Source organism: Tachypleus tridentatus, chromosome 10, assembly GCF_004210375.1.
Source record: "Tachypleus tridentatus isolate NWPU-2018 chromosome 10, ASM421037v1, whole genome shotgun sequence".
NCBI classification, from domain to species: Eukaryota; Metazoa; Arthropoda; class Merostomata; order Xiphosura; family Limulidae; genus Tachypleus; species Tachypleus tridentatus.
In genome coordinates this window covers 74,717,504-74,730,795 of record NC_134834.1, presented here as the reverse complement: position 1 = coordinate 74,730,795, position 13,292 = coordinate 74,717,504, and positions in this window count along the sequence as shown.

Genomic DNA, 13,292 nt, shown 5'->3' with positions numbered 1-13,292 from the left:
TTTCATAATACGGCTCAAAGAACTTGACAAAGTCTTTGTAATTGTAAATGTTCTTCCTCTCTGTAATTACTATTTGATCATTAAACATTTTCATTTTATTTTAAAAAAATTCAGTTATTGTGACAGGAAATTTATATGGTGCTATTCCCTTTTCATAGTGTCTAATAGCCCACGAAACCCAAAAGTATATTTTCATACTTTAATAAACTTGTTACATAATAAAATTATTACATACCGTAGGTTTACAGATCGTTCATAAGATATATTCATATTCTCAGGGCCCAGCATGGCCCGGTGGTTAAGGCACTCAAGTCGTAATCCGAAGGACGCGGATTCGAATCCCTCTCACACCAAACATGATCGCCCTTTCAGCTGTGGTGGCGTTATAATGTGACGGTCAATCCCATTATTAATTGGTAAAAGAGTAGCCCAAGAGTTGGCGGTGGATGGTGATGACTAGCTTCCTTCCCTCTAGTCTTACACTGCTAAATTAGGGACGGCTAGCGCAGATAGCACTAGTATAGCTTTGCACGAATTTCCAAAACAAATATTCATGTTCCCAACTTCTTTAAAAATTCTGTTTAACCCTTAAAATATCCAGTGAGAGATTTTAGTGAATTGTTAAATGAAAAAAAAAACTAATATCAAAGAACTTTAATTCATTCAAAAACTTTGTTGTTGTTACTCAAGTTCTCGTGACTATTAAACGTAAATCATTTTAAACAAATGCATTGTAATGAATGATATTATAACGTTAATAATATAAAAGCTTGATTTATTTAGCAGTAATAAAACGTTCTTATCTGGATGTATAAAAAGAACTTTGAGGTAAGCTGACTTATGTTCGTACAGTAAACTTATGTTTACCAGTTAAATCTATTCATTTTTAATACCTGAGCCCGGTATATATTTACAGAATAGAATAACATTTTATTGTGGTAATACCAGTGGACAACAAATAATATATAATGTGAAATAAGGTCAACTTATAAGTTAGTGATTTCAACAATATACTGAATTTTATCATATTTTGTATCAGAAAAGTTTTTGTTTAGTGAAGAATTTGTGCATGTTTATCAATCAGTTAGGTACATAAAACATTGTAATTGTTATGTACACGTATTTTGACTTATTGAACAATGATTTCGCAAATTATTAAGAAATCAAACGTTATTTTCGAACTTATGTGAAATACTTTGAGAAACAATTTGAACAATGTTAATTGGCCAAACACTAATATCTTTGACGTCAAAAGTATAAACATCATAGAACTATTGTTGTATCAAATGGCTTATATAAATAGTGTTTCCACCACTGATGTATTTGTTGTATTCCAGTTGGCTTTAAGAACTCTGGATTGAGCCAAACATGTCGTCGGCAATAGATATGACAAATATAGTGTGGTGGGAATACCGTTTTTATATATCATCACTACGTAGAAGAAAAGAGGTTATTTTAATCTTTTTCTGCACTAAATAAAAAGAAAGAGCTAAAGTAAAGCTCTATACAGTGCCGATCACGTGTTTATGTTTATCATAAAGAAAGAGTTAAAGTAAAGCTCTATACAGTGCCGATCACGTGTTTATGTTTATCATAAAGAAAGAGTTAAAGTAAAGCTCTATACAGTTCCGATCACGTGTTTATGTTTATCATAAAGAAAGAGTTAAAGTAAAGCTCTATACAGTTCCGATCACGTGTTTATGTTTATCATAAAGAAAGAGTTAAAGTAAAGCTCTATACAGTGCCGATCACGTGTTTATGTTTATCATAAAGAAAGAGTTAAAGTAAAGCTCTATACAGTGCCGATCACGTGTTTATGTTTATCATAAAGAAAGAGCTAAAGTAAAGCTCTATACAGTTCCGATCACGTGTTTATGTTTATCATAAAGAAAGAGCTAAAGTAAAGCTCTATACAGTTCCGATCACGTGTTTATGTTTATCATAAAGAAAGAGTTAAAGTAAAGCTCTATACAGTTCCGATCACGTGTTTATGTTTATCATAAAGAAAGAGTTAAAGTAAAGCTCTATACAGTTCCGATCACGTGTTTATGTTTATCATAAAGAAAGAGTTAAAGTAAAGCTCTATACAGTTCCGATCACGTGTTTACATGTTTATCATAAAGAAAGAGTTAAAGTAAAGCTCTATACAGTTCCGATCACGTGTTTATGTTTATCATAAAGAAAGAGTTAAAGTAAAGCTCTATACAGTTCCGATCACGTGTTTATGTTTATCATAAAGAAAGAGTTAAAGTAAAGCTCTATACAGTTCCGATCACGTGTTTATGTTTATCATAAAGAAAGAGTTAAAGTAAAGCTCTATACAGTTCCGATCACGTGTTTATGTTTATCATAAAGAAAGAGTTAAAGTAAAGCTCTATACAGTTCCGATCACGTGTTTATGTTTATCATAAAGAAAGAGTTAAAGTAAAGCTCTATACAGTTCCGATCACGTGTTTATGTTTATCATAAAGAAAGAGTTAAAGTAAAGCTCTATACAGTTCCGATCACGTGTTTATGTTTATCATAAAGAAAGAGTTAAAGTAAAGCTCTATACAGTTCCGATCACGTGTTTATGTTTATCATAAAGAAAGAGGATATTCTCATGTTTCTTCACAAAGTGAAAGAATGAAACAGGGTATTCTCACATGTCCTTGTTAAGCAGAGAAAAACAGGATTATTCTCATGTGTCTCTGCTGATAATAAAAAAAAAACAGAGATATTTCCATGTTTACTTACTAAACCTAAGAGAAACAGAATTGCTCACGTGTGTCATTTCTCATTCAATAGAAGCTGGATATTCGATTGCCTGAAAGCACTCGGACGATTGGATTTTTTAAAAATAAAAATAAACTGGGTTATTCCCATGTACTGCACACAGCTACTACTTTGAGCAAAAATACTTAAATCATATAACAACAGTTTACTTGGATTTGATAGTACATTTTGATCGATAATTCTATAACTGCGAATTAGGAGAAACTTGACCAAACAAATGTAAATATAAAGTCGTTGGAAATCTCGTTCTATCTTTCGTAAACCAATTCTATCGCATATCTATCATCTGGCTTAACTCTTAAACCTTCTTCAGAGATTTCACTTATACAATTATTAGTGCCTGAAATATTTGTTACTTTAATAAAGCTTAAGTATGGTGTTAACTCTGCTCCTTTATTGCTGACCTCGAAGATAATTTTAAGTGGCTATAGCAGTTTGTACTGATCAATAAAGACGAGTTAATTAATTCACGAACCTCCGTAGTGCATGTCACATATATTTACAATCCTAGTGCGTGTCAGACAAAGTTCATCAATTATTTTAAACAAACTATGCATTATTGAAAATTTATCATCCTCGAGCTTTTGGAAGTAGGAGAAGTTTGACATCTCCCGCCTGTTAGTTACCGCTTTGGCCGACAGGTGAGGCGAGATTTTAGGTGGAGTCCGAACATACGAACAAAGCACCCTCCCATAAATTCGTGACAGGTAAATATATACATAAACCAATGATTCGTTGATAATAACACTTAACCCATTTACCGATGCACTAGTAAATGAACCAGAATTTTAAAATAAAACTAAATATACTTGTTAACAGAGCATTCAAGAAATGTCAATATTTGTCAGTCATAAAGGCTAACAAATATTTCTTCCTATTCTCAGTGCGTACTTTGAAAAAAAAAATCAGTTCTTGAGACAAGCAAGATTTTATTGTACTGTTTGTTTTAATTTACAGTAGGGAAATCTGGCCTACGTTTTTTAACTTACTAGTCATCATAACAACTTATATTTTTTACTATAGTTACGCAAAAAGAGGAAAGGAAGTGTTTCTATTGTTTGTTTTTCAACAACCGTCACTCAAGTCACGATTGAAGTCCCACGTTTTGACATTAACACGGGCGTAGCTTTCGAGCCGTTGAAGCGACGGTCTCACCATACACTTGAAAAGCTGTTTGGAATAAGGGCTTATTTTTAATCTGTTTCTTCGTTTCAGGGTTGTTTGAATAAGGCATAGCTAAAGCGTGTTTTTTTATAGGATTTATTAGACACCATTTGCTTTGATAGTTGTACTTTAACAAACATTCATGTTTGATAGGATTATCCGACGAGCGATATTTCGATACACTTATGTTTTTGTTCATAGCTTGGAAGACTCTTAGCTTAGACAAACAATAAGTAAAACTAATTCCTTTGAATTTGTTTGCCTTGATTGTATGGGATGTCATAGTAGAAAACAGCACACACGTATACTATATTTTATATTGTTCGCTGTTATTGTATACACTCAATATACAGCTTTGAAAACTTATAAGTAAAAGTAAAGAATTGTGAACTGGTTTCACAAACGACTGGTATGCATTTTTCACTTAGAGTTAATGTATAAGTAATGAATTATTAGAATATTCTATAAAGCAGCCTACGTTCCACTTTATATTTTATATTCCAATTGTATTTTTAAGCGTGTTTAACGGTGTTTGTCTAATGTGTTTATGCTTTTGTGTAGTTATGTATTCAGTAGTACTTATATTATATTTAAGTTTTTTGTGTATGCATTCATCAGTATTCATGTTACGTTTCAGATGCTCTGATTACTGTCTAACAGTATCTGTATAATTCTTTTTAAGATTAGTTTCCTGTTAAAAACATGTGTTCAGGCGTATTTAGACTATATTTTAGACGTAATTGTATACTTATCTATTTAATAATACTTATGTTTTAGTTGTAATAATATATACTTAATAGTTTTTATATCATATGTTCTGTTATTTGTTAACAACAGAATGCAGTTTAAATATTAGTCATTTTGTTTTAGTCATTTCTGTTATTCGAAACTAAACGATTTATTAGGTAAAAGCTAAAAACTGTTGTTAAAAAGAATTAAATCGCTACACTCTGAGCGCTTATCATTTGCTCTACTGCATTTCATCTCTTTGCAAAACTTATTATGTGCTTTTTTAATTTTAAAGGCGTCTTGTATGGCACATTGAGCTAAGTCAGAGACCCCAAAACTCATGAATAGCCAACCCTAGTTTTGAACTGCTGATCAGAGTGTCTAATAAGTCATTAGCACCCATATTACACGTGGATACTCTTAACCACATAGCTAAAACGTGAAGCTCGAACTCTGGGCCTATCGATCTACATCCCGGCATGCTAACTAAAAAATAAAAATGTAGGAAGAAATGTCAATTTTTTTAATGCGATTAGTGTACATTTGTTTGTTTCTTTTGAATTTCACGTAGAGCTACACTAGGGCTGTCTACGATAGCCGTCCCTTATCTAGCAGTGTAAGAGTAGAAGGATTTGGTTTGTTTTCTTTTAATTTTGTTCAAAGCTACACGAGGGCTATCTGCGCTAGCCGTCCCTAATTTAGTAGTGTAAGACTACAGAGAAGACAGCTAGTCATCGCCACCCACCACCAACTCTTGGGCTACTATTTTACCAACGAATAATGGGATTGACCGTAACATTATAACGCCCCCACGGCTGAAAGGGCGAGCGTGTTTGATGTAACTGGGATTCAAATCCGCGATCTCCGGATTACGAGTTGAGTGCCTAACCACCTGGCCATGTTGGGCCTAGTTTACGTATACAGACACAGAAATAAATTATGCTGTTGTTTAGTACAGTACCAAAAAATAACTGATAGTTTCTAATAGTCTGGCGCCATTATAAAAACGTACTTTTGACTATCAGAGGTGCTACTACGTAAGAAACAAAAGTTAAAACCACTGGACATGATGCAAAGTCTCAATAGAAACAAAAAAGTCGTGAATAATTTTTTCTTTAAATGTTTCTATATTTGGCATTTTATTTAGTAGGCTGCTAACGTATAGTTTTTCCATCGTTAAGATGTAATGTAGTTAAACCATTTTTAGTGTTATAAATATTTATTGGAAGTTATGATATTTCTTTAGTTCTGCAGAATATAGTATAAAATATGTAGTTGGATAAATAAGGTTAGGTTTTTGAGACGTCATTCCTATTGTAATCTGCAATTTTACTGCTAAAACAAGGGTTAAAACATCAATATTATTTGACAACATATCGTCAGAAGAAGAAAACAAATATGCGATTTTTCTAACAAAATATTACGTATACAATCATGATTACTTTAAGACCCCTAGTCACAAGAAACTGACCCCTCAGAGCTGCATGTCAGAATTTGAATACTATGTCCCAGAGGTTTCTAATTGGTAAAAATAAATTACTTCACCCGATTATTCAGAATCTTTTTTTTTTTCAGATTTAAAATCCACGAAGTATCAACAAGATAGCTGTACAACGCAGTAATGGTTTATAGAGGTTTCAGCGTATTCAAATTATCTAGAATCAATATCGATTTTGACCTCTCAGGACACTTTTCCCTCTCATTACTCCTTTTCCTTCGCTTTCAGGATAATTTATTCTCTTCCTATTAAATGATTTGCTTTATGCGAACAGGAATACAAAGGTAAGCAGCATCTATAAACATCACAAGTGAAAGTTTCTTATCTCTCTATGTTTATATTCTTGGCAAGGCATTTTACAGATTTCATTTATGTGTATAGTTTTTCATTCAGAAGAAGAAGTTATTGTTTTGGATTGTATTATTTTATTACGTTTACGTTGGGTTTTCGCGACCTAAATTTAGAAGACAAAACGTTAGAGCTGGGAGTTTTAAAATAACTTATTGGAAGTCAGTAACTATGATTTACGCGACTTATAATTCGTAATGTAACAAAATGTAGCTAATAAAGATGAGATTTTATGTTCCAAGAGAAAACATACTCCAATATGTTTGTTTGTTTTTTGTATATTAATACAATATTACAAATTGACTTAATAACCACGTAATTATGATCACATTAGTTTAAAGTGATAAATTATTTTAAAAATTATGATGACCTGCAGTATAGTACTTTTCACTTCTGTCACGTCTGAAATTAATGACACGTTTCAGTCCTGCATCACAATTAGAATATAAATTAGTTGCATTTATTGTAGCGACGAGTTGAGCCTTTTCCTTATCTACTTCTTGTATTTCTGCGAAACATAAAACGTATGTATGCGAGTGTGCGTTTGTGCATTTGCAAGTTTATAGTGGCAAAACTTACCAGTTATAACATCAAGTAGCTATCTTCATATCTCAACCTCAAGGAAAGAGTGGATTATACAGTAAGAATAGCCTTTAGCTAACTAATTAATTTTCTACGTACTTGACTTCGTATACAGCGTGTAGAGTTGTTCGATAAAAACAGGAAATAAGATAACATTTCTCGTTCCATGAATTATCTCACCTTCATTAATAAACATTTTACATATTGTAGCTAAAAATTTCAATCACCTTACCGCACGTGCTTGCTTTCAATCGTGAGGGTGTTATAATGGTGCAGCCAATACCATTTTTCATTTGTAAAAGAGTAGTCCAAGAGTTGGCGGTGGGTGATGCCGTCCCTAATTTAGAAGTGGTAGACTAAAGAAAAGTCGACAGTGTAAATATCCCTCGAGTAGCTTTGCTGGAAATTGAAAAACCAACAAACAAATATTTTTAATAAAATTGTCTCTGATTTAGCGTGTCGATGATTTTTATCACTGAGTTTCTTTTGATTTTCACCTGAAGAAATTCACGGGTATTTTACCTTTGTTACTGTAGCTGTCTTATTAATATTTTTAACTACATAGAAATCTTTGCCTTTATGTTATTGAAGTTATACACATTTTAACCTACATAGATCACAGTCTTCATGTTTCCTTTATTAACTTGATAATACAAGCACACATGGTAACATTCTAGCATCATTTCTTTAGTAACTCTGTTAATATCTATTTAACAGTTTCGAAGCCTTTTCTTTACCTTTTTGAGGGCACAGAGACCTTTATACCCGTAGTAATATTACTCCATCGATAATTAGCTTTATTCGTAACTCTTTTATTTGTTTAAGTGTACGTTCACTTTTAACACCTCAGATCTAGTTCCTATATCTCTACACATTACAACGTTTTTCTTCACCACCATCTGTGTTTTCTATCTCTTTCAAGTTATGTATTCTCACTTTTACGTTTAAAACCTCTTTCTTCAATCACCATGGGGTCACAGTGTGTTTCTTAATTGATAGTTATTTTATTTATAACTACACTGTTGTTTATCTGTTTAAACGTATGTACGCTCATTTTCTCATTTTTCCCGAGAGAGGCTACAGTGTTTTACTTTATTTCCAGCTTTGTTTCTATTCGCATGGAATCTTTTAGAAGTTATTTTCTTTTACTTCAAAAGTCAGCTTTCTTACACACATACAGATATGTATCTAAACCTCATCAAATTTAGAACTTGGTTATACGTGCAACCTTTCTATGTATATTAAAACATTGCATTAAAAATAGCCCCCAGTGGTTCAGCAATATGTCTGCCGACTTACAACGCTAAAAACCGGGTTTCGATACCCTTAGTGGGCAGAGCACAGATAGCCCATTGTGCAGCTTTGTGCTTAATTCAAAACAACAGCATTAAAAATAACAAGCAAGCAGCTGAAGAAAAATGTCATCCGTACTATATTGTTTGCATTGTTTTCGGAGGATTGATATTACCCATCCCAATATTTACTTCCTTTTTTGAAAAGCTTTATTTCGTTACTTGTTCCGGTAGAATCACTATATCCTGGATCAGCATGGCCAGGTGGTTAAGGCACTCGACTCGTATTCCCCGATGCACTACAACATGCTTGCCACTTCATCCGTAAGGCGTTATAATGTGACGGTCATTGTCACTATTCGTTAGTAAAAGAGTAGCCCAAGAGTTGGCAGTGGGTGGTGATGACTAGCTGCCTTCCCTCCAGTCTTACACTGCTGAGTTAGGGACGGCTAGTGCAGTAAGGCCTCGTGTAACTTTGCGCGAAATTCAAAACCAAACAAACACTATAGCCTTTCTAATTAATTTCTTTAAATGGCTATTTGAAATTTAAAATATATTTTCCATATCCCAGCTGTTATTAAATAAGAGGTCTTCGTTACCAACTTGGAAACGTAACAATAACAAAAGTTCTGGTTTGTTTTTTCTAATTTCGCGCATCGCTACACGATGGCTACCTGCTCTAGCCGTCTCTAATTCAACGGTGTAAGACCAGAGAAGAGGCAGCTAGTTATCAACATCCATCGCCAACTCTTGGGCCACTCTTTTACCAACAAATAGTGGGATTGACTGCCACATTATAATGCCCTAAAGGCTGAAACAACGAGCATATTTGGTGTGGCAGGGATTCGAACTCGTAATTCGAGAGTTGCAGGTTCGAATCCCCGTCACACCAACCATACCTCTGAAACGACTGAGAGGTTTATAGTTTATAAAATATGAGACGTCATAAAAGCACTCAGGAAAAACAAACACTTAACTATGTACATGATGACGAGGCTTAGAAATGCTCCCGTTTTTTATACATGAAAATTACATGAAAACTTCAGTGGAAATGTATACATAAAAAACTAGTTATATGTAACTTATTTATTATTTTGTTCCCCTTTCGTGGGAATATTGCTTCTGTTTAGAGAAGTTTGTCTGAGTGTTATCGAAATATATTATTCATAGCTTCCAGACAGTAATACTACTTATTGTACTATTAGTTCGTCTCATTAAAACCTGCAGATACATATTCTGCAGAACACGAGATAAATTATTTGTTCCAAGATTTTGGACATAAACGTACACGAAGAAAAGAATCAATTATCAGGATGACCTCGTTATTGCCGTAACTTGCAGGAGTTCATTAACTAGAGGCATACAGCATAAAACTAATTAATTGTGACTTGAGGTGGAATTTTATTTATGCACACTAACTCATTCGTGCATACAGGTAATTACATGCTCTAGCTTTGAAGTCTTTGGCTGTAAATAGATCGTTAGTATACGCAGCATATGACCTTAAGATTCTGTGTACAGTTTTAATCGCAATTTGTTTTTGGTTTTTCACTTTCTTAGCAGTATAGTCCTAGGAAGCCAGTGATGGCGTCCTGGACAATATTAGCCTTTTAAATACTTTTAAAATATATTTATACATAAAATTCAATCCTTTAATTGCGTGTGAGTTCACGCATTTGTTCATTACCGGGTTTCTAATAACAAGAATTGCAAAAAACAACAACAACAAAGAACTACCATTATCACTATAATTATTTACAGTAGTTACTTTTATGATTCGTATAAGTTGATATCTTCAATAAAAAATGAGTTTTTCACTAAATGTATTTTGACAGTTGCTTGTACTATTGTCCTGACACTGTTACAAAGAACTGAATGACTTGCAAAAACAAAAAACGAAACCAGACCCTCAACTGGCTTACTGCGTTCAACCAGATATTTATGGACTCATACCACGCAACAACAATCTAATCAACAGTAAGAAGACCCACCACGATAAAAAAACTAAATTAACTAAGGTTCCAACAACAAAACAAGACGCCAACACGAGGATCCATCAATTAACCTCATGATTAACAGATCCGACCGACAACTAAACAGTGAAAATTTATATGCATATAAATTTCTCAACAAGTGGGTTTCTCGACATCACTGATTAAACAGTGAAAAGATACACATTCTCAACTGAGGACTCAACTTCGCACTAACACCTAAAAATATTCTATCCACCGAAATGAACGCCTGTTTGGAAGACTTAGCGAAAAAACTAGTGATCCATTCTACACAAACTGAAAACAACCACCATAAAAAAAGATTACTTCGACAGCACTTCCATCGACAATCAACAACCTATCCTTCCAGATAGAAATGAAAAAACAAATTTCCCCGAAACACCCCAAAACAGTATCATAAACAACTTTTTCAAAGAATTCTCACACGAAACCATCAACATAATTTCACAGAAAATAAGTCTAACAAACAGAAAGATATTAATTGTATAAACAACCTAAAACAAGACAAAACATCAAAATTCTAAAAGCAGATAAAGACAATATGATAGTTATAATGAACACAAATGAATAACTTGTTTTTATTGTTTTTTAATTTCGCACAAAGCACTTTGGGGCTATCTATGCTAGCCATCCCTAATTTAAGAGTGTAAGACTAGAGGGAAGGCAGCTAGTCATCACCACCCACTGCCAACTCTTGGGCTACTCTTTTACCAACGAATAGTAGGATTGACCGTCACATTATAACGCCCCCACGGCTGAAAGGGCAAGCATATTTAGCGCGAAGGGGATGCGAACCCGCGACCCTCTGATTACGAGTCGCACGCCTTAACACGCTTAGCCATGCCGGGCCCAAATGAATAACATCTTATCAAATACAAACAAATTTAAGCTGATACACACACACAAATCCAAGAAAAACACATGAAACCAACGAAACAAAATACTACTGCAAATGAAAAACAACACAATCTCAAAGAAATCTTTATTGCTATCTACGCAAGACGGACTCACGCACACCACAACTATACAGCCATCCTAAATCTCACAAGCATGATTATTCACTACAACCCACAATGTCAGCCTATGAATCATCCATCTGCAACCTCTGTTGATACATAGCGTGGGCATTTTCTAAATATGTAACATCAGCCGGATCCTTTTTCAAAGGGTTTTTAACTTTAAATCTATTCTTAATCAACTAAACCATAAAACTTTAATGGCCAGTTTTGATGTAATCTCTCTCTTCACAGAAGTCCCAACTACCGAAGCTTGTAATACAGCTTTAGAATTTTATATCCAAGACCCCGACCCATTGATGCACATCCCCAGCAATCAATTAGCAAGTTTTATAGAATTCACTACCACCAAAACTAACTTTATGTTCAATAACCAAAACTATCTACAAATAAACGGTCTGAGTGTGGAGAATCCCGTGTTACCAGTTCGAGCCAACATTTTCATGACACAGATCGAATCTCAAGTGATCAATTCAGTCTTACACCCATCACTAAACTGGTACAGATATGTTGACGATACACTTACTAGATTCATATCTACAGAACACACACGTAGTTTTTTCAGTCACGTTAATTCGATACACCCCAACATTACGTTTACCTATGAACATGAGAAAACTAACCAAATAGCATTTCTCAACCTCAATATCACAAGCACCGATACACAGTTCAAAACAGAAATCCACAGAAAAATCGCCCACACTGGACTATACACTCCATGGGACTCAGCACACGAAACAAAGCAAGAACTCGACATATTAAGAAACCAAATAAACACAGCCACAAAATTATATTCACCTGATAAAATTAATGATAAAATCAACCAAATAAAACAACTTCATCAATAACAGCAAATTTCCTTCAGAAACCGTTGAAAACATTATACACCCACACCTAGACCAACAGCACAGTTAAAAATAAACAAACAATACTGAATTCAAAGAAACAACAAATTATAAAACCCTACACTACTGTATGCTATATATTCCTGATATTAACAAAAATAACCAAGATTTGGAAAAAAACTTACGACAAACGCAACATTCCAGTGAACACCAAATTTATGCAAAACCAAGAATAAACCCAAAGTCCATACTATATAAAAAAAACACTGACAAACATAACACCAACATTATTTATAAAATACAATGTAACAACTGTCACGACTTCTTTTTTATAAAATACAATGTAACAACTGTCACGACTTCTTTTTTATAAAATACAATGTAACAACTGTCACGACTTCTTTTTTATAAAATACAATGTAACAACTGTCACGACTTCTTTTTTTTATAAAATACAATGTAACAACTGTCACGACTTCTTTTTTATAAAATACAATGTAACAACTGTCACGACTTCTTTTTTTTTTTTGAGAAACAACCAGGAAAATTAAAACCAGATTCCAAGAACACAAAAACACCATTGCACGTTTATGAACACTGCAAATCAAATAAACATAATATAAAAACACCAACACACTAAGTAGAGAAACAAATATAAACCAACGCAAAATCAAAGAAGCCCTACTTGTACAAGAACACAAACTAAAATTAAACCAATATAAAGGAACACCTTTATACCTATACTAATTAATAGCCTAATGCCTACTGGAACACCCCCTACAATCGTACCCGTTTACACTCTCGTTCCCAAAACATGCGTCCAGCAACAGTCAGTTGCAAACTCTCTTTGTTAACCTGAAGATGACCTAAGAAAGTCGAAACTTTTTTCTGTAATTTAGTTTCATCAAATTTTAATGCCCATATCAGCCATCTTTCGAATACAAACTATTACATCATATTGAGTGACCTTTCGTATTAACTCATACAGGATTATTTTTCATATATATAAAAGACTGGCATTTCTAATGTAA